This window comes from Columba livia, chromosome 14 (genome assembly GCF_036013475.1).
Source record: "Columba livia isolate bColLiv1 breed racing homer chromosome 14, bColLiv1.pat.W.v2, whole genome shotgun sequence".
NCBI classification, from domain to species: domain Eukaryota; kingdom Metazoa; phylum Chordata; class Aves; order Columbiformes; family Columbidae; genus Columba; species Columba livia.
This window is the reverse complement of record NC_088615.1, coordinates 4,857,006-4,882,259: the sequence shown is the minus strand read 5'-3', so window position 1 is coordinate 4,882,259 and position 25,254 is coordinate 4,857,006. Positions and strand designations below refer to the sequence as shown.

The window sequence follows — 25,254 nt, the reverse complement described above, 5'->3', positions numbered from 1 at the left end:
TTCAGTTCAAAGTTACGTACATTGAAGAACTTTGTGAATAAGGCTGAGATTACAGTTAAATGTGTAAATTCAACCTCGGTATTCTCCAAATGCTCCAGTAAATCAATGTCAATGGTAGTAGTTTTACATATAACCTATTTAATTATTCTTCTTCAAAGCATTTTACAAAGGAACTCCATTTTACAGTAAATACACAGAAGTACAGAGCACAGGACATAGAGAGGGAAAAGGAAATTGGTAGTCTGCAAAAATGCAAAGAGGTTTAGAAATAAACATTTTAGAAATAAAACCTTTTTTTGAGATGTTAAGAAATGTGATTATCTCTTGGTAAAAAAATGAAAACAATTTGTATTTTTTCTTGATTTCTACCTTAATTTTGAAACATTAAAAAATGTTAGAATACAGGAATTTCAGGCAGAACTGTTGTTTCAAGTGGGCGTCAACAGTGGCAACTACCCAATCCCATTGCCTGTAAACAGGCACAATTTCACAAAAAAAAGAAAGGAAAAACCACCTTGTACCTTAAAAACATCTGAAAATAAAAAAAGCCCTCACTCTGCTACTATTACTCTTTTACACTTACTCACCCATTATTTCCTGTACCCACCCTGTGATAATGAAGCCTCTGCAGGTTTGCAAAATTGTGTGTAAATATGAAACTGAGACACTATTGAGAGATTGCTAAATACTGTAGCCTGACAAATGCTGGCTATACTAAAAGATTACTGCTCTATGTCATATTGCACACTATATACTAGTCTGCATATGTCAGTTGACACAAGACAATAAATATAGTTATTAACACAAATATGCAAATTACATAGAGTTAAATAGTCTTAAATAAACCTACACTATCAGTGAATTTTGTGACACAAAAAATTGTTCAATCTGTCTACTTCCATTGCAAATCATTCCTTTAGATCTCAATTCCAAGGCAAGAAATAGCATTATGGGGTAATATAATCTCTAATGTGATAATATTCTCCTAACCATGCCTTTAACACGCTGAATTGTCTTTGTGAGTAAGTCCAGTGCCACAAAACAATTAAACGAGTGGAGACTTTGTCCCCCAAAATATATCAAATCAAGTGCATGCAAAAACTCAGCGGATTTCCATTATGATATACACAATGAAATGCATTTAAAGCCTCCTGAGTTTGTGTATTTTAGGATTCCCTATCAGACAGTGCATGTCAGAAAAGATTTAAGACCATGCTAACTTTTGCTTGGGTCACTTTTTCTCCCCAATGGCCCGAGGGCTGAACAGAAATGGTTACAGCACTGACATAAAGCCATATATTGAGCTTGCCCCTGTTCCTGCATTCAGTAAAAAGCAGCTCATGAACCCTATATTTAAACTTTCTCCTCTGATTTTTTTTTCACTGATCCTTCCAGAAAAATCATGTTATGGCAAATGAAGTTTCATAGGGATTTTTTTTTGGCAGGGACAGGGTCTAAAATAGGTCAGTGACAGCCGAAAAATTGCATTCACTTCATATTCATTTGCTGAAGGAGACTGAAATTTCTCCTGAGCGCTGCTTCAATTCCATTTTCCTTTTCTTGCTCCAAGTTTCCTCCACTAGGAGTTTTTATGGCAAGAAATTACTCAAAACGCAATTATTGTGGGACCTGTATAGTTAAAAACCAGTTTGCAACAACAACAAAAAATGGCTGTTGTTTCGTACCTCACTGATAAATGAATGTCCATTGTTCTTCTACCCTGGAAATTAATAATAACTGGACCAGTTGCCTTAGAGACAGCCAGGCAGCCATTAGCAATCAGTAAAAATTAATGTACCGCAGGGAATTTAGCAAGGAAACGTGTTTAAGTGCGTAGGGGCACCTTAACCACCCATCCAATACGGGTGAGTGCCGCAGTTTCCCAGCCGTTGCCGCTGCCTTGCTGGTGAGATGCCCTGAGATACAGGCAAGATGTTCATAAGGAGCAGGGGGGTTCCTAAGAGATGGCTGCACCAAGTGAGGAGCACTGCGTTTTCTGGGCTTCCCTCGCCTTGGAAGCATTCCTGCTCCTTTGGGCAGCATCATAATTCATCATTTTCACAGGGAGAGGGAAATGGGGAAGGTAGAAGGCCCAACATGGCAGCAGCTCTTTGTTTCCCCGCAGCTCTTCCTGCCTGCATGGCTGCGGCTCCTGCCCTGTGAAAGGTTCTCTCAGACGGGTTAGCTGTGTTTTAAAAAGTCCCCAAGCGCTTTTAAAACTGTCAGCACCATTATCATTCATGATGCAACTGGTTTCCAAGCCCGGCTTCTGTTTTTCCAGTGGGCAGCTGAAGTCCCCCTAGATAATTACCTTGGTTGTGCAGTAGCCGGGCTGGTTAGACTGAGCCAATTACTGCAGGTTGCTTTGTGCCGCGGGTGCGGGGCGGCTGTGAGCGCTACCGGCACGGTCCTGCTGTGCTGCCGTGCTCTGCCAGCCCTGGGATGCTCCTGGGGGATGCCCTGGGCCCTCCCAGCCCCTCTCTTGGGTACAGGATGGGATTTGCACTGCAAGGAGTCCTCCTCCTGCAACGGCAGCAGCTACGTCTCCCGCGGGGTTTGCTTTTCACTCTTGGCCTCCTCTTGTTCCTCATCCCTGATATGAGCGTGATTGCGTATGGGTGCTCATTTGGGAGAGTACAGCTCAGCCTGGGTGTTGGGTTGCCCTGTCCTTTGGTAGGACAAGCTGTCATTAAATGATTACAAACTGTAATTAAAAGATCTGGTTTGCAGGGGTACAGATGGACCTGGTGAGGGCATAACCGCTGCATGTGCGCAGTGTTTCTGCTGGCTGCTTTCCTCCTCTGTTCCTTGTGGCTTTGCAAAGGCAATTGGCCTCCTTCTGCCTCTTCATTGCGGAGGAATTTCACCTCAATGTTGACCACGTGTGGTTCAGGAATATAACAAATCTGCTGGCAAGTGCCACCCTTGGGGAACTCACTGTGGCACTTGGGTCAGAGCTAGACTGATCCATTGGTGACACCTGTGTAAGTACTGTTAAAGTCAGTGGAGACGGTGAATCAATAAATGAGAATTGGGCATTTTGCTATTCAGGGGCATGGTTGCTTTATGGAATGGATGGGGTAACTGAGTAAATAAGGGAAGCAGAGCTCTGAGAAATAAGGAAGCAAAAAAAAAAGTTTGCAAATGCAAAACACTGATGTGTTGCTGGCAGTAGTCGCTTCCTGTGAAATCTGGCAAATAGGCGGAACGGCTGAACCGAATTATCTTGTGATTTTGGGGGGAAGTTAAAATATTAACAGTAGATGATCACCCACAGTTCTCCAGCACAGCTAGAGACAGCAGCATCCAGAAACCCCTGGCCTTGACAATTGAGGTGTTAGGAAAGGAAATCTCCAGAAATGGATGGTTTTCTGTCAGACACCATCAATAGACCAGGCACTCTGGGACGCCAAAGGGAGCCAGACTCACAAAAGGGAGCTCTGCCACATCCTACTGGCAAACATACTGGGCTGAGTGGAGATATTCTCCCAGCAACCACATATTTTTTTGAGTTGCTTGGAAAACTTCTTGTGTCATTGGTGTCAGACAAACCAGATGGGAGTTCTGAATTGATGATCACATTTTGAGGCTGGAATGCAACATCTGGAGTTGATCAGCATTCCTCACAAACTGATCAATCATTAGGTGGAACTGATTACTACCATCTCCTCCTTTTACTCTTGAATCACTTAGAACTGGGGTGTTTTTTTGTCTTTTTAAGAAACAAAAAAGACAGCATGAAACACAGCTGCTTTATAGGGACTGAGGTTATGTGAGTCACAGTGACTAACTCATTACACATATCTCTTGTTGCAGTATCAAATGGAGCAGGGATGAGATAGAACTGCTCTAGGAAATATAAAATACCATGGGTCATATTACTCAGCAACAGTGATTTTGCAGCAGCAGCAGTTTTGAAGTAAGACCTTTTCAATAAGTCACTATATATAGAAAGATTAGGACTAATGCTACTAGCGTCAGTGTCTGAGATCAGGGTTATTTAGGAGTGTGCTACGTTTGGTACACACACACTTGATGCACCATGCTGTGCCAGCCTCGCCACAAGCTAAAACAGAATCACAAAACACCGAAATAATTTTCCAGCCTCTGAAAAGTCTATCATCTTCGTTGCATTTGTCTTCCAGGAAAGAGAAATGACTAGGCAATGTGCAGACCAGGCCACATGTGCGCTCCGCTGTCCTCACATGTGTTTCGTATATCAGCACTATTGTCAGACATTGCAACCACTTCCCAAGTGGTGATAAAAGCAGCTCCACCACTGCTCCCCAGCAGAGCCGCTGTCTTGCCTCTCCCTGCGCATCCCAGAGATGGGCTGGAGAGCCACGTCTTTTGTGTTGCCAATATAGCACAACCACTGCCCATTTCAGATGTGTCGTCCCTGTTTTTCCAGTGCCAACATGTGGCTCTAGGAAGTGAAAGACTTAAAAGAACATACGGAAGCCAAGCCTGATATTCGGGTCCCATGTGCACATCTCCACTGAGTTCGGACCTGCGTATCCCAGCGGATATTCCTGCATCCAGCGTGGTTTGTGGAGATGCAGATAAAATGCTCAAGAGAAAGTGGACTGTGACTGAGATTGTGCACAACGTCCGTCGTAAAACCTGAGTGCAACCCCATTTTCAGACTGTCTTGATCTGACTCATTTACTTTCACTTCTTTTTTTTTTGTTTGTATTAATCAACGAGAAGCCCAGGCCAGGTTTGCTGCATAGTTCTTGTGCCCTTTTACTATGAATCTTCTTTGCTTACTCTGGCATAAATCAGGAATTCCCCACTGGTTTGATTAGGATCTTTCCTTAACCCAGCTGATGTTTTTTTCATAGAAAGTGCAAGCATTTTGTGGATTTTCCTGGATTTAAAACAAAGACCAAAGAAATGTGGTGGTTTCCGATGAGTTTCACTTTGAGGTTCTGGGTCTGTTCATCATTTCATGCCCAAAATGAAACAGGAGAAGTGAAAAACCAGAACTTGTGTCATGGAACTGAATAAAATGTTCCCACAGACTTTATGTGAAAGAAACCACAGAGTAACCTGCAAGCTTTAGAGAGACGTGACCATGCAACTGGCTTCCCGCTGCTGAGTCAGGGTTCCCATGCAGTACCACAGCCCTGGAAACGGCCCGGACCACTGAACCTCCGTGACCCAATCTCTCCCATCTCTTCTTTATGCGCTTGCCATTAGCAATGTGCATTTTGGGAGTCCTGCAAGCTCTGAGGCAGTATCCGAGTTCCCATGTGCTAGTGACTGCGTGTAGAGAAAAGTGCTCAACAAACATCAAAGAACTTATAATTTTTCCATCAGTAAGTGGTTATTGCAATAATTTTCCTGATAAAGACACAGACATTTGGTTTGAAAACAGCTGAATACTGATGGGGACAAGAGGTTATCTAGCTGGTTCTAAAGAAACAAAGCAGAATAATTAGCACAGATGCATTCAGTGACTCACCTAAGTCAGGGAGCTTTTGGCAAAACCAAAAGCCAAACTCTGTTCGCTGGAGTCCCTGACATCTCTCCAGACATTTTAATTCTGAATCTGATGCTGTACATTTTCAGTTCTAAGACTAACAGCTCAACTTTTCAAACTCTGTGGTATTGTAGGAAAACAATAACCCCGCAGCAGTGGAGGCAGCTGTGAGCAAGGAAATGCAGTGCTGTTCCTGTGAACTCCTGCAGCCCGTTCTGTCAGGGTATTCATGTGCTAACCATCCAAGAGAGAGATGAATTAAAACATTTAAGTCGAAGTTAGGATTTTCCCAGGGAACGGAAAAGGGTTATGCAGTTTTCTCCCTTTTAAAGTGACTTTGTTTGTTTACCATTCTAAAATTATTGCAAATGCTTTTTAAAAAGGGATAATGAAGTAGCAAAGAAGATGACAAACAGCTGATTGTAGATAAAAGCTCCTTAACAACAGTGTCAGCTAGAAGCATCTGCCTGCTCTTCTAGCATCGCTCTACACCCACGAATTTCCTGGCTGGGAGTGCACTTGGACAGCTCACCCAGGACATCCCTTAGGGCTTCATGTTTCTGGCAGCCTGGGAATTAAGTGATTTAGGATTGACATGCAGAGCAGGGTCTCCTGCAAGGGCAGTGAGTCCTCTGCTGCCCCATTGTGGGGGTGCAACAAAGCACCTCCTAGATATGGGATGAGAAGACTGGGTGCATTTACTAAAGAAGCAAAAATACACTTGAAATGTAAGCAGTAAAGTGCACAGACAAGATACAGACTAGAGAGCACCACACATGGAAACAAACATTCCCAGTTGAATGGTTTTACACCCCAAAGTGCCTTCAGAAATTGTTGTATTCATAGTCATACTGCACATGAAATTCATCTGAATCTTGTTTCCTTGGCCTATGGGGTATTTTCATGTACAAATTAGGCTGGCCAACATTCCCTTTCTGCAAAAATTCCCAAGAGTGCAACTTAAATGTTATTAAAAGTCTAATAAAAGAAGAGTGGACATTTAATAATGTTAGAATAACACAGCCATTGCAGCATGGTGTGCCTGCAGTTCCAAGCAAAGTGAGAATATGAAAGCACTAATGCACTTATTCAGAAAAAAACCTCATAATCATCAACAACTAGGAAGGAACACTGTTGTCATGCAGAATGCACTGAAACATTTTTCGGGATTCCCAGTTTGGACCCTGTCTGTGATCTCCTTGTTAGGCCAGGATCCGGGCACAGTCTGAGCTGAACCGGGCCTGTCCTGCTCCCACGAGCAGTTCCTGAATGGCAGAGGCCACCGAGGCTGGTGCGGTAATGCCTCCCCATGGGCATTAGCCCTGTTTGCCTTACATGATAGAGCTAATTGCCATCAGTGGATGGTGCAAGTTTTGCACCCTCCTCAGCTACCATGCTCTGATACTTCTCTGTGTGTTCTTCCTTCACCTTGGGTCTGTCACGCTATCATCTCATCCGGCATTTATCCTTCCTTTACAACATGTCATACGCTCCCCCCTGTTGTGTATCCTAGGATGACTTTTCTCCAGGGCACAAGGTCTAACACAAGACCTAGGTATCAACTTGGGCCCACTCGTTGGAAGGATTATGTAGAGCACTTTCATGACATTAATTAGCAACCATGTCTTCAGTGGGAGCAATGAAACCATTCATGAAACCAGGAGGGTGGGTGGTTTTGCTGAAAAGACAGGAAGAGAGGCTGCAGGGCATGACCTGCTCCAAACCACACGTCAGGTCTCTGTAGTCTCTACCCAATGGCTCCATCTACCAACCCACGCTGTCTCCCTAGAGCAGAAAGTAATATCCTCGGAAAACTAAAGCCTCATGAACCATTAATTAACCCACAGTAAATAAATACCCTATATAAGAAACAAACCTTTTAAAAAAGACCAAAACAAAACCTGGAACAGTGGGGCAGTATCTGAGTTTTGAATAGAAATGGATTTAGTTTGGCTGCGGCACAAGGACAGCAGGAGCGTTCGAAGCGCTGCCAGCCGCACGCGGGGACTCTGGTGGGGACGCTTCCTTCGCGGGGACGCTTCCTCCGAGGCAGGAATCCTCCCGCACACAATGGCATTGTTCTGAATTAAGCCATTTTTTTGTCCTCTTGGGGTGTGGGGGCGTGATGGGAGCGGGGAGGGCTCTCTCGCTCTGCCATGTGGTCACACCAGCCACGCTGTGTTTGCTTAGAAACGGCTGCTCCTCAGTTTAGCAGCACGCCGGTGGTTGTGTTTCGTTTTTTGGGGTTGTTTTTGTGTTGTTTTTTTTCCAGGTTAAGTAAATAACAGAGGAAGAAAAGCCAACTGGTTAGCTTTGCAGGAGGCAGACCCCACATGCTGGTGTTCCAGACCCCCGGAAAAATTGTCAGTTTTGAGGAAGCAAAACAAAATATCGGCACTTCGGTCCCGCAAAGGAGAAAGAGAAGAGGGGCTGGGATACTGAGAAGGATCTTGCATTTTCTTATTGCTTTTCTAGTTCAAAGTGAACATAATACAGAGCAGCAGGACAGGGGAGACCATCTTTTAGCAGATGCTTCTCCCTAACAATCCCACGTGTTTTTTCACCCTGATGTGCAAATAGTGTGGCTCCATAATTCAAACTACAGCAAGCCCCCCCCAGCCTGTTTGTCTTGTGTAGCTTCATAGGCTTTTTTCTGTCTAGAACATTTTTCCTACCCTCCTTCCGATCTGCTAGTTATCTTTTGCACAAAGTTAAAGAGGATTTTTGAAAAAATTATAGGAAGGCAATCGAGCTGGGTTTGAGCTACAGGTCATTAAAGTTCACTGTAAGATGAATTTTTTACTGTATAAACACTGTTAAAACTTAGACTACCAGCCAAGTGTATCCATGGGAAACTGAGGAGCGGCGGAGGCAGGTAAACCTCAGCAGATCTGTGCTGGATGCTTGCGCAATGCTTTTCTTGCTTGTTAAAGGAAAAGAGCAGTTGAAGACACTTTAACGTTAAAATTTAATAATATTGGGTTTGGTTACTTTAGGTAGACAAGATGACATTTCTTCCTGTAGATTTTTCATGCCTAGTAAAACCCAGCCACTGAGGGATTTTTTTGCTGCTTTTACATTTCAGATCTAACATTAACAAATGCAAAGGTAATGAGATTTTCTGTCTTTTTAAAAACTAATTTTGCAAGTAAAGTCCCCTGAATTCTTTGAACACGTCACTCAAAATTTTATGGTCATATCCTCTGGGATTATTTAAAACACTTTAGGTTTGAAGAATATGTTTTCTTTTCAAGTGGTATTTGTAGCAAGTATGGGAAAGAAAGGGTTATATTTTTTTTTTTCTGTGGCTTATATGTAAGTGAAATGACATTTTAACAATCTCTTTAGTATAGCCTTGCTGTGCTGGGACCTCTGTTGCCTGCTGTCTTACTTCTTGGCCTCTAAATAGAGAGTTATTTTCAATTTCTCCAGTTCCTAATGTTTTAAATGGAACTACTGTTCCCCTTAGAGCACCCAGTGGCTGGCTGGAGACCTTTATTGATATATATAAATTACTCCAGTCCCCAGGGCTGGCTACAGATCCAATCATATTGAGCTAATGCGCATATAAATAAAAACCTGGAAGTATGGTTTATGGCAATAAGTAGTGCAGTAGAAGTTTATACCATCCTGCAAAGACACCTTGATACATTGCTGATAATCTCTATAATGTATTTAAAGCGGCAGTCTGTAGATTCAAGGCTGAAAATTTCACTCATCGAAGCCATAAATCTTGGTGAGATTCTGTTGATTGACCTGGAAAAGAGGGAATTTCCCCAATCCAAAGAAAGGCCAAAATGGGAGGACATTGGCCTTTTGGTGGAAGGCACCAAGCAGGGTGATGCCAGCATGTCAGTCAAAAGCATCAGGCCCAGCAGCTGGGCAAGGTTAAAGAAGTTCCCTGACATCTTGGTGTTTGTCTTGGTGGTTCACAGATGATTCCCACTATTGCCTGGAATGATTTGCTGCCCTCTAAACCAAACAATAATAACCCGATGTCCAGCTGATAAAGCTGACAGGAACTGAATTATTCAGGCAAGCAATCATTTCTCTAGGCAAGCAAAAACAAATTTCAAGGATTAGGTTGAACCTTCAGGCTAAACCCTGAGTGGTGAATATAGCAGGTGAGTGTTTTCTGCTTGGGAACAGGGACATGGCCCAGGCAGCGGCACCACTGGCCCGGTGCTGCATTGGGAAGGTGGCTCCCTGCAGCCTTGGCAACGTGTGGCTGCATCTCAACCTCTCCCACACCTTTGCTGAACCTGGATCTCACTGGGTTTAAACACCTCAGGTGTTAAAGTTAATTACAGCTCAAACACGGCAGTGGTGGGACAGTGACGTCCTGTCCTTATGACTCGCCCATGTCTTGTCAGCACTGGGCTCTGGGGAAGGGACTGTCTTGTTTTTCCCCGCAGCATCCAGCAGAGCGACCACGGTGCCTCGACACTGTGGCTCTATACAGAGAGCAAGGAGCAAACCTCAAACGGCTAATGAAAATGACACTAATCCAGGAATCCCTTTTAGCAACCAGAGAGCCTTGAGCAGAAAAGGTAACAGCCAGTCCCATGACCAGTTCTTGGGAAGGTCCTAAGAAGGCCTGGTGGTGACTGAAAGGGGACAGAAGAGAGTGGGACAGGTGCCAGGGTGGGACCCCAGGCTGTCATCCCACACTTGCTCCCTCTTTGCTGCCTTGGAGTTGCCAGAAGCAGAGCAGTAGCTTTATTAATAAGCTTCTGTACCATGGCACAGCAATAGGGTCTTGAGGCAACTTTGGCAGGTGTAAGACAGGGCATTATATATATAACTGATGCTCGATGAGCACTGTGAGATACTGCCAACTTTACACAACTTTATTTCTTCATTTCCAGATCCTTCAGGCACCAATTTTACTGCTTCAGAAAAATGATTGTAACTTAAAGGAAAACTCCGGTATGAGTTGTCAAAGCAGCCTTTAGAAATACTTGTCACTCTTTCCGTATCATAGTCTGTGGAGCTGTCATTGCTGTCTCTGGGTGCTGCCATTTTAATGTCACCTCTTTGCTTTCCCTCTCAAAAAGCTGTGGAGGAACCAAAAAAAAAAGTTTAAAAGTTCTTGTTAAATCTCCTGGAGTGTTGAAATAACAGCAGACTCCAATGAATGGGAGAGCTACAGAGATTTACTCTAGAAAATCATATATCAGTAGTCAATCGAGTACTAAAAAATTGTGCAGAACAATTAAGAAAGTAAATGTATCAGGTTTTGGAAGTGATTCTAACTCTGGGTCTCAGTGGACAAGGTTCAGTGTGTTTAGTGTGTTTAGCCAGGTGCCATTTCACCATCCTATATTTAACGATTTTCCTGTATTTAAAGCTTTTTCCACACTTACATGTAAGGTGGTTTGACTGAAATTGGCTTTAAAACTTGCTTTAGTTAATCTGGTGCATACTACTGTGGCTACTTGCAGAACAATTTCAAGTTAGCACAGTTTAATTTAGTAAGGAATCATGAAGCCAATTCAATTTAAAACCATTAAAACAATTTTAGAGTGTCTGCCCAAGGGTTTTGCATGTTTTCACTAAATGAGTTTTAAAAATACATTTAGTTAAACTGATGGAACTTTAAGTATCAATAAAGGCTTTATCTTACAAACACTAATGTTTGTCTTCAACGAGGTCTTTGCATCTGCTTAGATGTCTGTCTCCAGGATCAGAGCATTATCAGTTACCGTATTTAAGACAAAGCTTTGTTTTTGATCTTTTCCAAATGAACTCCTTTCAATAAAAGTCTTTCCTTTTCTGTCCCATCTTTGGGGTGAGGTGATCTGATCTTTGCTTCCCTGGGCTGAAATTGATGTGCCGAAACCTCGGTCTTGCTTCTAAATCGCATGAGCCTGACTGGCATGAGTTGACATGGTGCCCAGCAATTCTTTCTCTCACAGTCCCACAGACCACAATGGAGGTAAATAACTCAAATAAAGCCTGGTAAATAACTCAAATAAAGCCTCTTCAAAGCAGCACCTACTCTGCCAAAAGGTGCTCAGATCCATACATCTATTTATGCTCAGCAAAACTTTCCTCCTTAGAGTTTCATTAGCCCATTTAACCCCATGACTGGTTGAAAAATGCTTGCTAGAGTTTCTGCGTTTCATTTTTTCTTTCTCTCATCTTCTCCAGGCAACTCCCTTTGTGCAATTTATTTTCTAGGATGTATTTTTTGAGCCTGGCTCTAGATTAGGTGTGGGGAGAGTGGCTCTTGTTAGTGTGGATCTCTGACATTTCGTCTCCTTTCTGCTGCACTGCAATGAGCTCTGTTGATCAGACTGTATGTGCTTGAGAAGGACAATATCAAGCAGGTGAAATGAGGTGTATTTATGAAAAATAATGTTACAACTCAGTCTTTTATGGTCCCAGTTTTTTCTCCACTTCCGAAAAAAAATAGGGAACTGAGACAAGTAAATACGAGCTCCAAATTCAGAAAGGGTTTTCATGTCCCAGGACCCTTGGGCTCCCACAGAAAACTTCTGCAAGATCTCCAAGGGACGTGTGTGATAAATGTGGAGGACAAGGGAACTAGCAGCTTTTCTTTCAATTAGCAACGCAGCAGCAAAAGACTGGAAGGCACCTCCTGAGTCGCTGAGTCTGGTGCTTTGTGGTTGCAAACAAACAATGGCACATAATCCCTTTAATAAAATGATCATGTTCCACCTTGAAAACCACTAGGTTTGGGGGCAGGACTTATCCCTACTGCTAACCCCGTGAAGTCCAGAACAAATATCTGAGCTCAAGATAATGCTACTTACAACAGGATTAAATCCCTGCTGGGTGCCCTATAGTTACAACCGCAGGGGAACTCCTCCAGTGGCAGCACAGCTTTAGCACTCCATGTCCATGTAGGGGTAAAATCTGCTCTATTCTTCCTCATAATTAGGTGCAGTGACTAGACCAGGCTTTATGTTGCGTCATACTTGCTTCTATGCAGGGGCAGACGCAGCATTAAATGGAAGGCTGAGCAGCTGCATGACATGGGGATGTGTGTGGTACAGACAGCACCAGAGGGATGCTTTGTTTGCTTTAGTGCCCTCTGATTCCTTGCGCTCACTTGGGGTAATGGCCATTAGTTGGGATTTTGCGCATCGCCCTCCCCTGAGCAGGACTAGTTTGTGGTCCTGGGAGAGACCAGTGTGGTGAATGGCATCAGGCAGACGTAAATGCTTGCTTTTTGCTAGAGGGATTACTTTTTCTCCTTCTCTTGAAGAACCTTATCCAAACAACACTGAAATCTGCTTCCACTTGCTCGAGGCACATTTGGATCAGCGCCTGGGGCTCTTCTGTTGCGGAGATTCCTGCCGTGCCTTCTCAGACAAAGAGGGTGACCACATCCTTACATCATGCAGTTGTTTAGTTTGGACTGAGGGAACCAATCTGTCAAATGGGCAAACAAGTGGGCATGAGCCAAAGGACTGGCAGGAGAGGTGGGATGACCCAGGCTATAGCAGTCCTATAAAAGTGTGCAGAAAACCCATGTTTCCTTGTGCTGTGGGGTCAGTAGCTGCCATGCACCCCATCCAGTTCAGTGCGGGGTGGAGAAGGCCCTGCCCAGCCGTGCCTCCACTGTGGACCCAGGGCAGGAACATCATTAGTGTTAGAGATAGCGCTAGAGTTAGCTTGTGGTTGGACTTGATGATCTTCAGAGTCTCTTTCTATGATTCTGTGATTGTGTTTGTAGGATGCTAATGTGATGCTGCAGCCCCTATAGCTCTGTGCTAAATACACCCCTGCCCTATATCCAGTGTGGTGTATAGGGGTGTGGGGGGTGCCACCTCATAATGGGAATGCAGAGAGCCATAAGGAGGAGAGCAGAGTCCGGGTGGCTCCTGGATACAGCCCAGCACCAGAGCTGAGCTTGGCCACAGAGTGCAGCAAATGCAGCCACGGGGCTGCGATGTCACCTCATGCAGGACCTCGCACAGTTTCCTTGGCTGCCAGCTCTCTTCTGCTGTTTTTGATGCCCTAAGCTGTTGACCTGAGCTCTGCCCTGATCTCCTCACATGCCTTTCTAAGCTTCCACCTGCTTAGTTGCCTTGTTTTCAAGAGGAAAGGTTTTCGGACAAACACAAGCACCATTTCTTCTCTTCCACCCGTAAAACTGCGGTCCTATGGTGGCAGGGGGAATTGTGCATGGCAATTGCAGCAGCAGGACCTGCAGACCTGGTCCTACCTGCTGATGGGGCAGTTTGTGAGGCTTCAGGACAATTTGGGGGGCTTTGGGGCAGTTTTTTGGGGCAGTTTGTGGGGCTTTGGGGCGGCCCTTCGCACTGCAGGGGAGACACTGGGGCTGGGAAAGGTGCAGACACTTGTGGGTTTATTGAGTTTAAAGAAAGGCAGTGAACAGAGGAGAGCAAGGGATAGGAGATGTTGTAACAACCAGACACTTGTGCTGAAGATGAACAATTTAATGAAAACTTCGTCCAAAGAGAAGCACAAAACTGACTTCAGTGGGGATGGTTTCACCCTGTCTAGGTTTTCATATGGCCCTATCTTTCTCAGAGTGGAAGGCCTCCTTCTGTTGCTTACATCCTCCACACCCATTAAATGAATGCAAAAGTGGGTAAGAGGGAAAGGAAACTAATATTATATACCACCTGGATTTCAGAGATCCACACTATCTATCTGTATCCTTCAAGCCATCACAAGCAATCTCTGAGCAGTCTCCACAAGCACACACAGGCCCAACCATTAACATAATTCTCTCTTTTATTCCTCATCATTGTGGTACCGTATGCTACAGTCTTAAACATTATTTGTTTTACCCACTTTTCAGCATTTTAAGCTCCTACTATGCTGGCTAAAAAAAAATCCCATTTTTATCTCATCTGATTTGATATTCATCTGTCCCTCGCTGCTTTTTTTCTCCCCCTTTACCATCATTTTGGTTGGTATTTTTTTTTTACCTCAGAGAACATTGAGAACTCTGTCTCAAGGCTTCCAGATTAGACAGAAGACTGATAGGATAATGATGATAGTATGTTAAATGCTATCTATGTAAATCAGCTCTCTCCATCAATGGATACAAGATGCAGCTACATTAGATCCCTTTTTGACATACATTTTCATTTTTTAAGGAAGAGAATATTGGATTGTTATTAAGCTACTTTAGAAAAATCTTTGCATTACCAGGCACATTACTATTGTGCATAAAGTCATATTAAATTTTGGGATGATGTACAACATCATTTTCTTTTAAAGGCTGCTTTTAACCTCCAAGTATCTTCTTTTTAGCTTCTGCTGAGGGATTTGTTTGTGATAACCGATGACTGGGGGAGGGGGAAAAGGGTGTTTTTTATTAAGCTTCTTGTAGTAGATAAATCTGAATTTGCACCTCTGATAGGAAACTGGTCCTGGCTAAGGGAAAAAAACACTGTTACATCTCATCTGTTTCAAATGCCTGGGAAAATAGCTCAGCAGATAGCCTGAAAGCCGAATCCGGATTGCCGTGGGCTCCGTTGGAAGCCAGTTGCAAAATCAAGACCCATTCATTGGAAACGTCTTTCCAACTAACCCCTCCCACTTTCACTTCTTTTAAAATGAAAAAAAGCTATTTTCATTTTCCTCTTTGAACGTAGAGATCCCAGAATTAATATGTTCCCAATAATAATGCAGAGTAAAGCAATGAAAATCAGCTTTGCTTTATTGACACCTGTGGACTCTCATTGATTTTCAGTGGCAGAGGAACTGGCCAGCTAAAAATATATAATTAAATTTCATCTTCAGCCTGTCACTAATGTGAGGAATTTCACTTCAAATGTAGGGTGGGCTTTGTTTGCTAATTTATACGAGAATGTACAGGCAACTCTTAATTTTTTAGTTATCTTTGGCTGCAGTGGCTCAGAGCAAACTAAATTCAGATTATACAATGTTTTCCGTGAGCAGCAGGACTGATGAGCTGGAATTCCACCATTGCTTTTCTACATTGACTCTCTCATGTCTAATAAAGAGTGAGTTTATTAGCATTTTCTCTGTGGGAGACATTAATAAAAGCAGTTTTCTCCATCCAGGAATCTATTTTCATAAAACCTGCATGAAGTTCATATCTCTGAGACCTCGGTTGCTCTGACAAATTTTCTTTGAAATTAGCCGTTGCATCTTAAAGCTATTAAATGGGGACCTGCAGATATAAACACACACAGTTGTACACAGGGTGATAAATCTCATTTCTCTATTAGAAGAACAATGAGAGCACAGCAGAAAAGAGAGAAACTGGTGGTACTGGTGACCTGAGACACAATTGCCAGTGGAGCGGTGGTCTGAGCAGACATAACCCAATGCAAATATAATGTACAGCTGTTATTTGCAAAGCTGGCTGGTAGAAACCAGCTGAAGTCTCCCTGCACTGATGACACTGGTATCCATCAGTGTTAAGGCTTGGGGTGGAGGGTGGGCTGTGATAATCCAGGCTTAGTGGTTTCACCTGAAAGGGTGGGAGGCTTTACTAGGGCTGGGGATTAAAAAGCAGAGCAAGAGTGAAGCAGAGCTGAGCTTGGTGGAGCTGGAGTCTGGATCTCAGGTGGGTAATAAGCTGTGGGGAAGTGACTTCTGCATTCATAGTTCTGAATCTACCTGTTCTCTAGGGAGCTTTGTCTGCTGAGTGGCCCCATAGGTTCCCTTCCTTAAGGGCATAGTAAGGATTTGACTTAAAGGCTGTTTGTGTGTTGTCTGGCTTTTTTTCTTTCTTTTGAGGGCAGAACTGTGGCTCAACGTAATTTGGATGACCCGTCAATAAAGAATGGAGGCTTAAATAAAACTGTAAGGCAGTTTAATAGTTGTGTGAAGGGTGTACCTGTGTGTATCCTTTGGCATAAGGCTATGTTTCCACTATGACTATACAGTTTCAAGACTGTGAGTTGTGTGTTAAGTTTCTATGCGTGTGAAGTCTTCACTATATCTTGGGAACATTGAACTGAATGCTGAAAGTGTCATAGCAGGAGATATTAATTTGTAGCTGTGTGGGCAATGGTGGAGATGTAGGGGTTTTTGACTCTGAGCACCCCAGTCTTTAGATCTGAACCCAGTGGTCCTGTCCATTACAGCTGTGTATCCAGCTGTGTGCCTGGGTTGTTACGGTGGGCAGGCAGTGTGCACTTAAACCATGGCCCACTGGTGCTGTTATGTCAGGAGGGATCAGAGCTGGAGTGACTCTGAAGACATAAGTATTTTTCTTAACAAGTCTTAAATGGCAAAATTCACACTGAATAATTTTGGTAATAAATGGCAACCTAAATATGTCAGGAGTGATTTAGTACCTGTGAACCATGGAGCTAAAATGTAGATGAGGCTAATTAGCTGATTCTTTAACCCAACTCCTGCTTTCCTCTCTCTTTCCAACAAAAAAAAATTGCTATTTTCTCTGCTTTTCTCAGAACACACAGGGTTGGGTTACAGCTTTGGCGTTGCTCTGGTTATGTTGTCCATGTGTCCTATGCTTAACACAAATAAGTAGAGACAAGAGGCTTGAGAGCAAGGTAGGCAGCCAGATTCAGAGTGAATAATGCAGGCGTCAAGGCAAAATGAGGTCAAAAAGAGCATTTGCAGGCAATACTATGCAGAAAGGATGTTTCTCTGCTACCTCTGCAAAGCAGCTGCCATCAGCCATGTGATGCTCTCATGCTTTGTCCGGTTATTATACGCAGAGATGAAGCAGGATCAAGAATCAGTTCCTGACTAGGAGAGATTTCTGATGTTCCTCTGCCTGGGCCTGGACTGCAATGTGCAGTTTGTGCTTTAGAGATGTGCAAATAATTAATTTTTCAGCTTGTTCACCATTTTAAGGGAACACAAAGCAAGTTTTCTTCTGAAATAGCTCTCACCACTGTCATCTCTTCTGAAAGCTATCACTTTGAATCATGCAAAACATTGTTTTTTCTGTTTGAAAAAAAGTATACATCTATGTATAAAAAGCCTTAGTTTGAGCCAACGTGGTCTCCAAACCTTCCTGTTGAAATATGGAGCTGTAATATTTCATTTTCAAAATGCCGAACAATATGATTTGACTTATTCTTAAAAAATGTTGGATAATTTTTAATCTGGAGGTATCTGGGTAACTTTTAAATGCATCTTTTGGATGAGTAAACTAACTACCTGGGAATTTGTTACTACCCCTGCACACAGACCCGGAGCTCTCACCTGGCTTAGCTGGACATGTGGACAGCCTTAAAAAGGCACACACATGGGGCTGCAGACTCACAGTCTCTGCGTTTTCAATATGCACATCATACAGAAAGACTTATTCAGAGTAATTTAGTGCCAGGATGAAGGAGGGTCCAGCTAGTGTCCCTCAGCCAAAGTACACAGGGCTTGCAGACATCTCTCTGCTCGCCTATCACCTGTCCTCTCTGCTCACCTATCACCTGTCCTCCTAGGGAAGGGAGGTAAAGCCAGCACCCTAAAGAATGCTGTGAGGAAAAGAGAGCAGACAAACCTGCTGTTCCAGTATGAAGCATTTTTCTTTACTTGATAGCTTTTCTTTTAGGTCTGACTCCTGCTCATCTGAGCAGTGACGCTGATAAAGCTTGGTACAGCTGTCATGCAGATGTGTAATGGTCACTGCTGACAACCAGCAGCCACTGGAATTTACATTGTGATGCTGCAGCAAGACCAAAAAAGAGCATTTTTGCATGAACCAGGGCTTCATCCTTCTGAAGTAAGAGTGTACCTTGAGCTGGAGTAGTTTGTCCTGCTGCCTTTCTCCAGCTCTTAGCTGGTCTCAGGTCTGTTCTTCGGTCCTTTGGAAGAAGGGAGAGGGATGAAATAATCATTGCATGGTATGGATGCTGCTCTCTTCCAGGCACAAGAACTGGCCTGGCTGAGGCATTACAGTGAATAAAAGCAGGAAATAACTCTTGCCAAACAGCTGGCTGGCATAAGGAGGAGCTCTTGCTGGTAGGAGAATTTGGGAACAAATATGTCTTTTGCCAGCTCTGCTGAGCAACACAGCTGATTTCCTGTCAGCCCCAGTGCTCCCAGTTCAACAGAAGCATGGAGATGGGACATTGCCAAAAGCTTCTCCTGTGGTCTGTATGGGGGAGTGATGATAATCTGTTGGTATTTGCTCACTGTGCCTCTGTGTAAGGGGTATGAAGAGCAGCCTGTGGTCTGCCCTGGGTGATGTCCTAGTCCCTGCCACCAGCAAGTACAGGCAGGACCAGGTGGCACCCACTGCTGGGATGCTGCAGCTGGTGCTCCCCAGGGCTCAGGATACACTTTCCGCTGAGACAGGGGGATCTGTGGCACTTTGTGATGCTTACAGCTTTACCATCTGCCTGTGATACTGGTGTGTGCAGGAAGATGACCAGAGTCCCTCTGTCTGAGGGGACTGGGGCTGCTTGTCACAAGGACTGGTGGCACTTGCAAATTCTGCCATATCTGGGGTGTCAGAAGTGACCTGGATTCATGTTGGTCCCCTTAATGTACACTGGATAGAGATGGATTCCAGGATCCTGAATGCCACACATTGGTACAGAGCAAGCCCATGCGGAGTGGTGAGTCTGACTATGAGACTTTGGCAACGTGTTGCTCCTTCTGTCTTCTCTAGTGTGTGTTTCTAGGAGCTGAGACCCATGAATGTAAACACACAACTGTATCATCTGATCCTTCTCAGGCCATTGTTTGTTTGGGGTCAGCTTATCTCTTTTTCAAGAATGGGATGTTTAGAGGAAAAAAATATATAAAGCCTATCTGTAATAGTCTTAATTGTAAACCAGGCTACATACTTTCAGACTGGAACCTAATCACTCATTGGCCGTACAGGGAATTGATTAATTGCTTTGCTGCTTTTTACTCGTATAAATCTTTGATTTAGTGATTACTGCATTTTGATTTATCACTTACTATACAAGTAATCAATATTTATGATGAATGGATAAATTCAAATACCACCCATTTCACAATATATAATATAATTTGATGTATAAAAGACATTTTCAGTGGCTTTTCCTAATTATCCAAACTGGAAATGGGTATCTCTTCACCTGCAGTAATGTCTCTTTCCTGACTGTCTTACAATGGTGTGAAGTAGGAGTAACCCTGTTATAACCAACTGATGAAGAGGAATCAGAGTTTGAGACAGAGAAAAACCTTCAGAGGGGAGAAGAACTTGTGCAAATGAAAAACTAACTGAAGAAAGGGCCCTAGATTTTTTTTTTTTTTTTTGCTAAAAACTGTTATAGGGACAGACCATTTACTAGTGTAAACTGGTATAGATCCTGGCCTAATTCTTTTGTGTATCTCTTTCTTCAAAGTCCTTCAATTCAATGTGAATCTGATCTTGGGGATTATTACACAGGAGTCTGACTGTCTGCAGTCCTTCAGAATTACAAACTAATTGTGGGATAAGAGCTATATATAATTTACTAGCTATGGATTTGTTTTCCTGCTTTCAGAAGTCTCTTTACTGCCCTTCTTTCCTGCCTACCCCCGCCCTATAGCTGAACATGGTTTGTGTAGGAATGGAACCACAGTGGTGGCAACTCATTAGAAGCCCAGTGAACATGGTCACCCCAGTTTCTGGGAAGGGGGCAGGGGTGGGGAGGGATGTTGGTGGGGCAGAAACCCACTGTGGGGCCTGACAAGTTTAAGAACTCTCTGTCTGTAAGACAATGGATAATGCTTGTGCTCTGATCCCATGAGTACTGAGTAGATGTTAAAGATAATCTGCCTGGCCCATTGCTGCTTGGAATAAAATCCAGAGGGAACTCATCAGCATGGACTAAACCTGCTCTGAGACCAGTATTTTCTGTCTGTCTTTGTGGAAAGAAAAACCTGACCAGTGAGTTGTTCAGCTGTGAGTCCTGGGCTGGATCCAAGGTTGGCTGAAGCTGGTGGAAGGACTCTTGCTGTCTTCAAAGGATTTGTGATGGGTATTTTGCGCTCTCCAGGAAGGGATCATCCCCTCTGCTCCTTTCATTGTGAAGTGGCTGCTGCTGCAATGGAAAGCCCAACTAAAAGCTAAAGTAAGGCTATTGTCTGTGCCCTTTTCAGGGTCTATGTTGAAGCTTTGATCCATTTGTGAACTCCCACTTATGCAGTCAAGGTCAGATTGACTCACCCTGGAGCTTTTGGTAGAGCTGGGGAACCAGCAGACATCTCCCTCTCACTGCTGCACACCAGTCTTATTCCTTTTACACCACCTGCTGTCCCCTCTTGCTGTAGGAAACCCACCCCAGATCTTGTGGCTGTCAGTGTTTCCCAGGAAATCTCAGGTTGTAGGAAGTGTTTTGAGGTGTGATGTATAGAAAAGGTACATTTTCCTCCAGGGTTCTTGTGATAAACTTGGGAGTTTAGTGTAATCCTCACCACAGATGGTGGCAAGTTATTTCTGAAAGGTGCAAGCTGTGAAAAGGCTGAACTGGGTGTTGAGAAACCTGAGTACCACTCATAGATGGGTGTTGGGGCACTGTCTGGTCTGTCACAGGGAAGATATCCTCCATTCTGGTTCTGGCTTCTCTGTCTAGATCAGAAAGTCCTCATTGGGAGCCTCTTAGTAGCTCTGTGAGCTCCTAATTTTATTTGGGAATGAAGTGTGGTGTCATAAAGCACAGAAAGAAAAATGCACCTCACAGGTGTCCCACAGTGCTTGACATTTGTCTTAAACTATTTTACCAAACACATCTGATCCCTAGTAGAAGGAGGACATTTGACATTTTATGTAGGCCTATTCATCACCTGCTAGATCTCAGTATAGTTCCTGGGATGTTCATATAACTATGAAAATTAACCTGACACACATTTGGAAAGGTAAGTTGTTTCTCTAGGAAATTGTGTGTGGTGAGTCTGTTTTCTATGTGTGGGGTTTTTCCCTTCCACCTTCCATAGCTGTTCAGGTAAAACTAGATGTTCACTGTGAGCAGAAGGGAGAGAGAAGCTCCTTGTCCGTGGCATGCTCAGGCTCAGCTCTCCTGCTTCAAGCAGCTGGTGAGCCAGCACTCATTATTTTTTTGCTGGGGCACTGTCCAAGAGTTATGACCAATGCTCTTAAGATACTGATATATACTGCATGTGCTTAGAGGAAACCCATTCATCTGTCCCTTGTCTCTCTCCCCCAGAGCCTGGATTTCCTTGATTGTGAAGTAAGATAAAGCTGCTATCTTGTCTTTAAAGACTCTGGGAAGAAATGTGTTCATGCTCTCCCTCTCTTTCTCTCTCTCTCTCTCTCTCTCTCTCCAGCATACTACATATCCCCCCGGTGATGGACACTTTATTTCCTTCCGTTCAGCTTCCTCCGTGCTTGTGTAAATGGATGAGAGTTTTACAGGTGAAGAATTAAGATCCTCTTTACTCAACAGAGGAGTATATTCCTATCCCTTTCCTTTTGGATGAGGAAGGTAGAAGGTCAATGTCCTGCTGGGTTTCCCTCATCTTTCTTGAAATGAAGCTGGTGCCTCACTGAGGAATATTAGTCTGGCATGTGCAATGGTCACTTTACAGCTCTGGCAAAACAGTTGGGATGTCCAGGTTTCAGTTGTATTTATGGTATCCTACAAGCTGGAAGCTGAAAGGGTCCTGTTTTCCACTGTGTTATTCCATTGTGTCCCAGCTGCTGTTGTAGCTGGCATGGAGAGCCACAGAAGTCTGCATAGGTGCAGTTAAGGGAGGGAATTAAAAATGGAAGCAGAGCTAGAGAAGCTTTTGCAACTAGAAAAAAAAAAAAAAAACCATAATAAATCCATGAGCTGTGCATAGCCCTAGGGCTTTATGACCATGAGCAGGCATGAGGGAATGACTTGAACTTAACCAAAGCCGTTAATTACCTGGCTGAGATCAAAAGCATAAGTAAGGGAGTATATTTACGATGCACCTTACAGTGTATGTTTCAACTTTCTAGATTTTTTTTATTAATTGGTTTGATTAAATAGATTTAAAGAGCCTGGGCAGAGGCTCCTAAATCATACTCCATATTGATCTAATGAAATACTCAATAAATTTACTAATAAGGCTCCTTTGCTTTGTGCAGTCTGAAAGGAAATGCCGCTCTAAATGGTGATAACTCAATGTGGAGCCTCTGTAGTGACTCATGGCGAGCAGGGAGGATGTTGGGAAAAGCCTCTGTTGCAATTTGCAGCAAAGCTCAGGGTTTAAGGGTGGTTCCAGACTCTTGCTCACCCTTCATGACACCCAGCTTTCCTAAAATGTTCTGTTGTATTGACCAGCTGCTTCTGTGACTTCTAGGTTTGACTGCCATTCACCAGCTTGCTATAGTGTGTACTCTGACATGAAACCCTCTGCACACTGTGAGCACTGGGTGAGTCCTTCCCCACCATCCCATGAGGTGGTGAGTTGGGCTGGAAGCTTCTGTATTTTGGGCACTGCACCAACAATGAGACTTCTTCAAATATCTCCTGCTGGTTGTTGCCAATTGTCCTAAAAAATACACTTTTTTTTGCATGTCACAATCCAATCAAGAAATGTTTTTTTGCTCTTGCATAGAATAAGAGAACAGGAGACTTTGAAGTGATTTTTTTAAAAATTTTTTTCAGTCAGCTCATGAAGCACCCACTTATTGAGGTTTTTCAGCTTTCCAATTTGCTGCCAAGGCTGCATGACCATTGACTGGTCAACATTGAGTTCTTTGGCAACTTCTAGTAGTTGTAAGAGAATGAGCTTCAATGATTGCCCTCAGTTGGTTGTTGTCAAGTTCAGATGGCTGGTCACTGTATTCATCTTCAAGGCTCTTGTCTCCTTTGTGAAACTTCTTGAAACCACCACTGCACTGTATATTTGTTAGCAGTTCCTGGGCTGAATGTGTTGTTGATGTTGAGTTGTTTCTGCTGCTTTGTGACCCCTTTTGAACTTGAATAAGAAAACTGTTCGAATTTGCTTTTTGTCTAGCATTTCTATAGTCTAAAAGATAAAATAAACAGCAAGTAATAAGTCAGTAGCAAAAAAAAAGTGCATTAAAATAATGACTTGGATGAGGGAATAGAGTGCACTGTCAGCAAATTTGCTGATGACACAAAGTTGGGAGGAGGGGCTGACATGCCAGAGGCTGTGCTGCCATCCAGAGACCTGGACAGGCTGGGGAGTTGGGGAGGGAGAAATGTAATGAAATATAACAAGGACAAGTGTAGAGTCTTGAATCTGGGCAGGAGCAATCCCAGGTTCCAGTGTAAGTTGGGGAATGACCTGTTGGAGAGCAGCGTAGGGGAAAGGGACCTGGGGGTCCTGGTGGACAGCAGGATGAGCATGAGCCAGCACTGGGCCCTTGTGGCCAGGAAGGCCAATGGCATCCTGGGGTGGATTAGGAGGGAGGTAGTTAGTAGGTCAAGAGAGGTTCTCTCTGCCCTGGTGAGACCCCACCTGGAGTCCTGTGACCGGCTCTGGGGTCCTCACTACAGGAAAGGCAGGGACCTGTTGGAGAGGGTCCAGAAGAGGGCCAGCAAGATGATCAGAGTGATGGAACACCTCTGCTGTAAGGACAGACTGAGAGACTCAAGGTTGTTCAGCCTGGAGAAGAGAAGGCTCTGGGGAGACCTTAACGTGGCCTTTCAGTACTTTAAAGGGACCTGTGAGAAAGGTGGGGACAGACTTTTTAGCAGGGCCTGTTATGACAGGACAAGAGGTCATGGTTTTAAACTAAAGGAGGGGGAGATTCAGGCTGGAAATGAGGAATAAACTTTTACAATGAGGGTGGTGAAAGCCTGGCCCAGGTTGGCCGGAGAGGTGGTGGATGAACCATCCCTGGAGACATCCCAGGCCAGGCTGGACGGGGCTCTGAGCAACCTGAGCTGGTGAAGATGTCCCTGCCCATGGCAGGGGTGGGACTGAATGAGCTTTGAAGGTCCTTTCCAACCCCAATTTTTCTGTGATTCTATGTGTGTGATTGTTCAATATATGGTGCAGCTGAGATCTCCCTGAGCAGAACTGTATTTCAGAGGTCTCTGCTTTATAAATACACCATGCAATGTGTGGTCCAAACAAAATAAATCCTGCACAGCTCAGGGTAGATCTAATGTAGTAAATGTATGATGTTTGTTCCTGCCTGATGCAATAAATTGAGAATGTCTGGATGGGAAGTTTACAGTTTTTCAGTGCTTGCACATTGATGCAAATCAAGAGTTTGGGCAAGGACAAGCCCTTTCTGCCCCAGGGCAGAAGGCTCTTATCTTGCGGTCTCCTTTGGCTATGGTTTTGCTGACTGAGAATGCTGCCATCTGCTGCTGCTGCCCCTCTCCAGATCTGGCTGCTTCCCTAAGCAGGATTTTGCTGTTTCTACGGGGGATCCTCAGACCTGTTTCTGCCTGAATAAGTAAACTTGGTAAAGGCTGCTTAATCCCCGATTTTTGCCTCCAGCCACATACAGCACTTCAGTTGGTTTACCTGAAGAGTTTTAACAATTTGAACTTTCTTGAGCTAAATAAGCTAGTGTCCTGGGAAACACAAATGCGAACTAATCTGCTAAAGCCAAGTTTAAACACATGCCAGTCTGTCCGTACAGAGCGCTGGCAATTTGGACTTGAATCTCACCAGACAATTACAGAATTTCCTGGTAGTTTGTGTGGGCAACAGTTGCTTCTAGAAAACATCAACAATTTCATTCATATGTAGTTTTTGTGTTATGATGGCATGTAGTTGTTGTAGTCAGTCTAATGTGTCTTAATTTTTTTTAGTCTTCTTTAGATTTCAATTAATAAATGGAGAACAATATGGTTTTGAGCACTGTGACTCAAAGCCAGTGTATAAGTTTTTCCTGTAAACTGGGGAGGCTGTCCAGTCTCATCTGAACATCTGTGTGATTTTTT

The 25,254-nt window shown here is 43.8% G+C and overlaps 2 long non-coding RNA genes across 2 annotated transcripts in view; both read left to right on the top strand.

Moving 5' to 3' along the window:
• LOC110359432 (uncharacterized) overlaps positions 1–25,254 on the top strand; it is a 306,576-nt gene that overhangs the window by 104,721 nt on the left and 176,601 nt on the right. The window lies entirely within an intron of this gene.
• On the top strand, positions 14,651–24,506 carry LOC110359612 (uncharacterized). Its single transcript, XR_010466109.1, has 3 exons — positions 14,651–20,469; positions 21,683–21,770; positions 22,685–24,506. It is a non-coding gene; the product is annotated as an uncharacterized LOC110359612 (long non-coding RNA).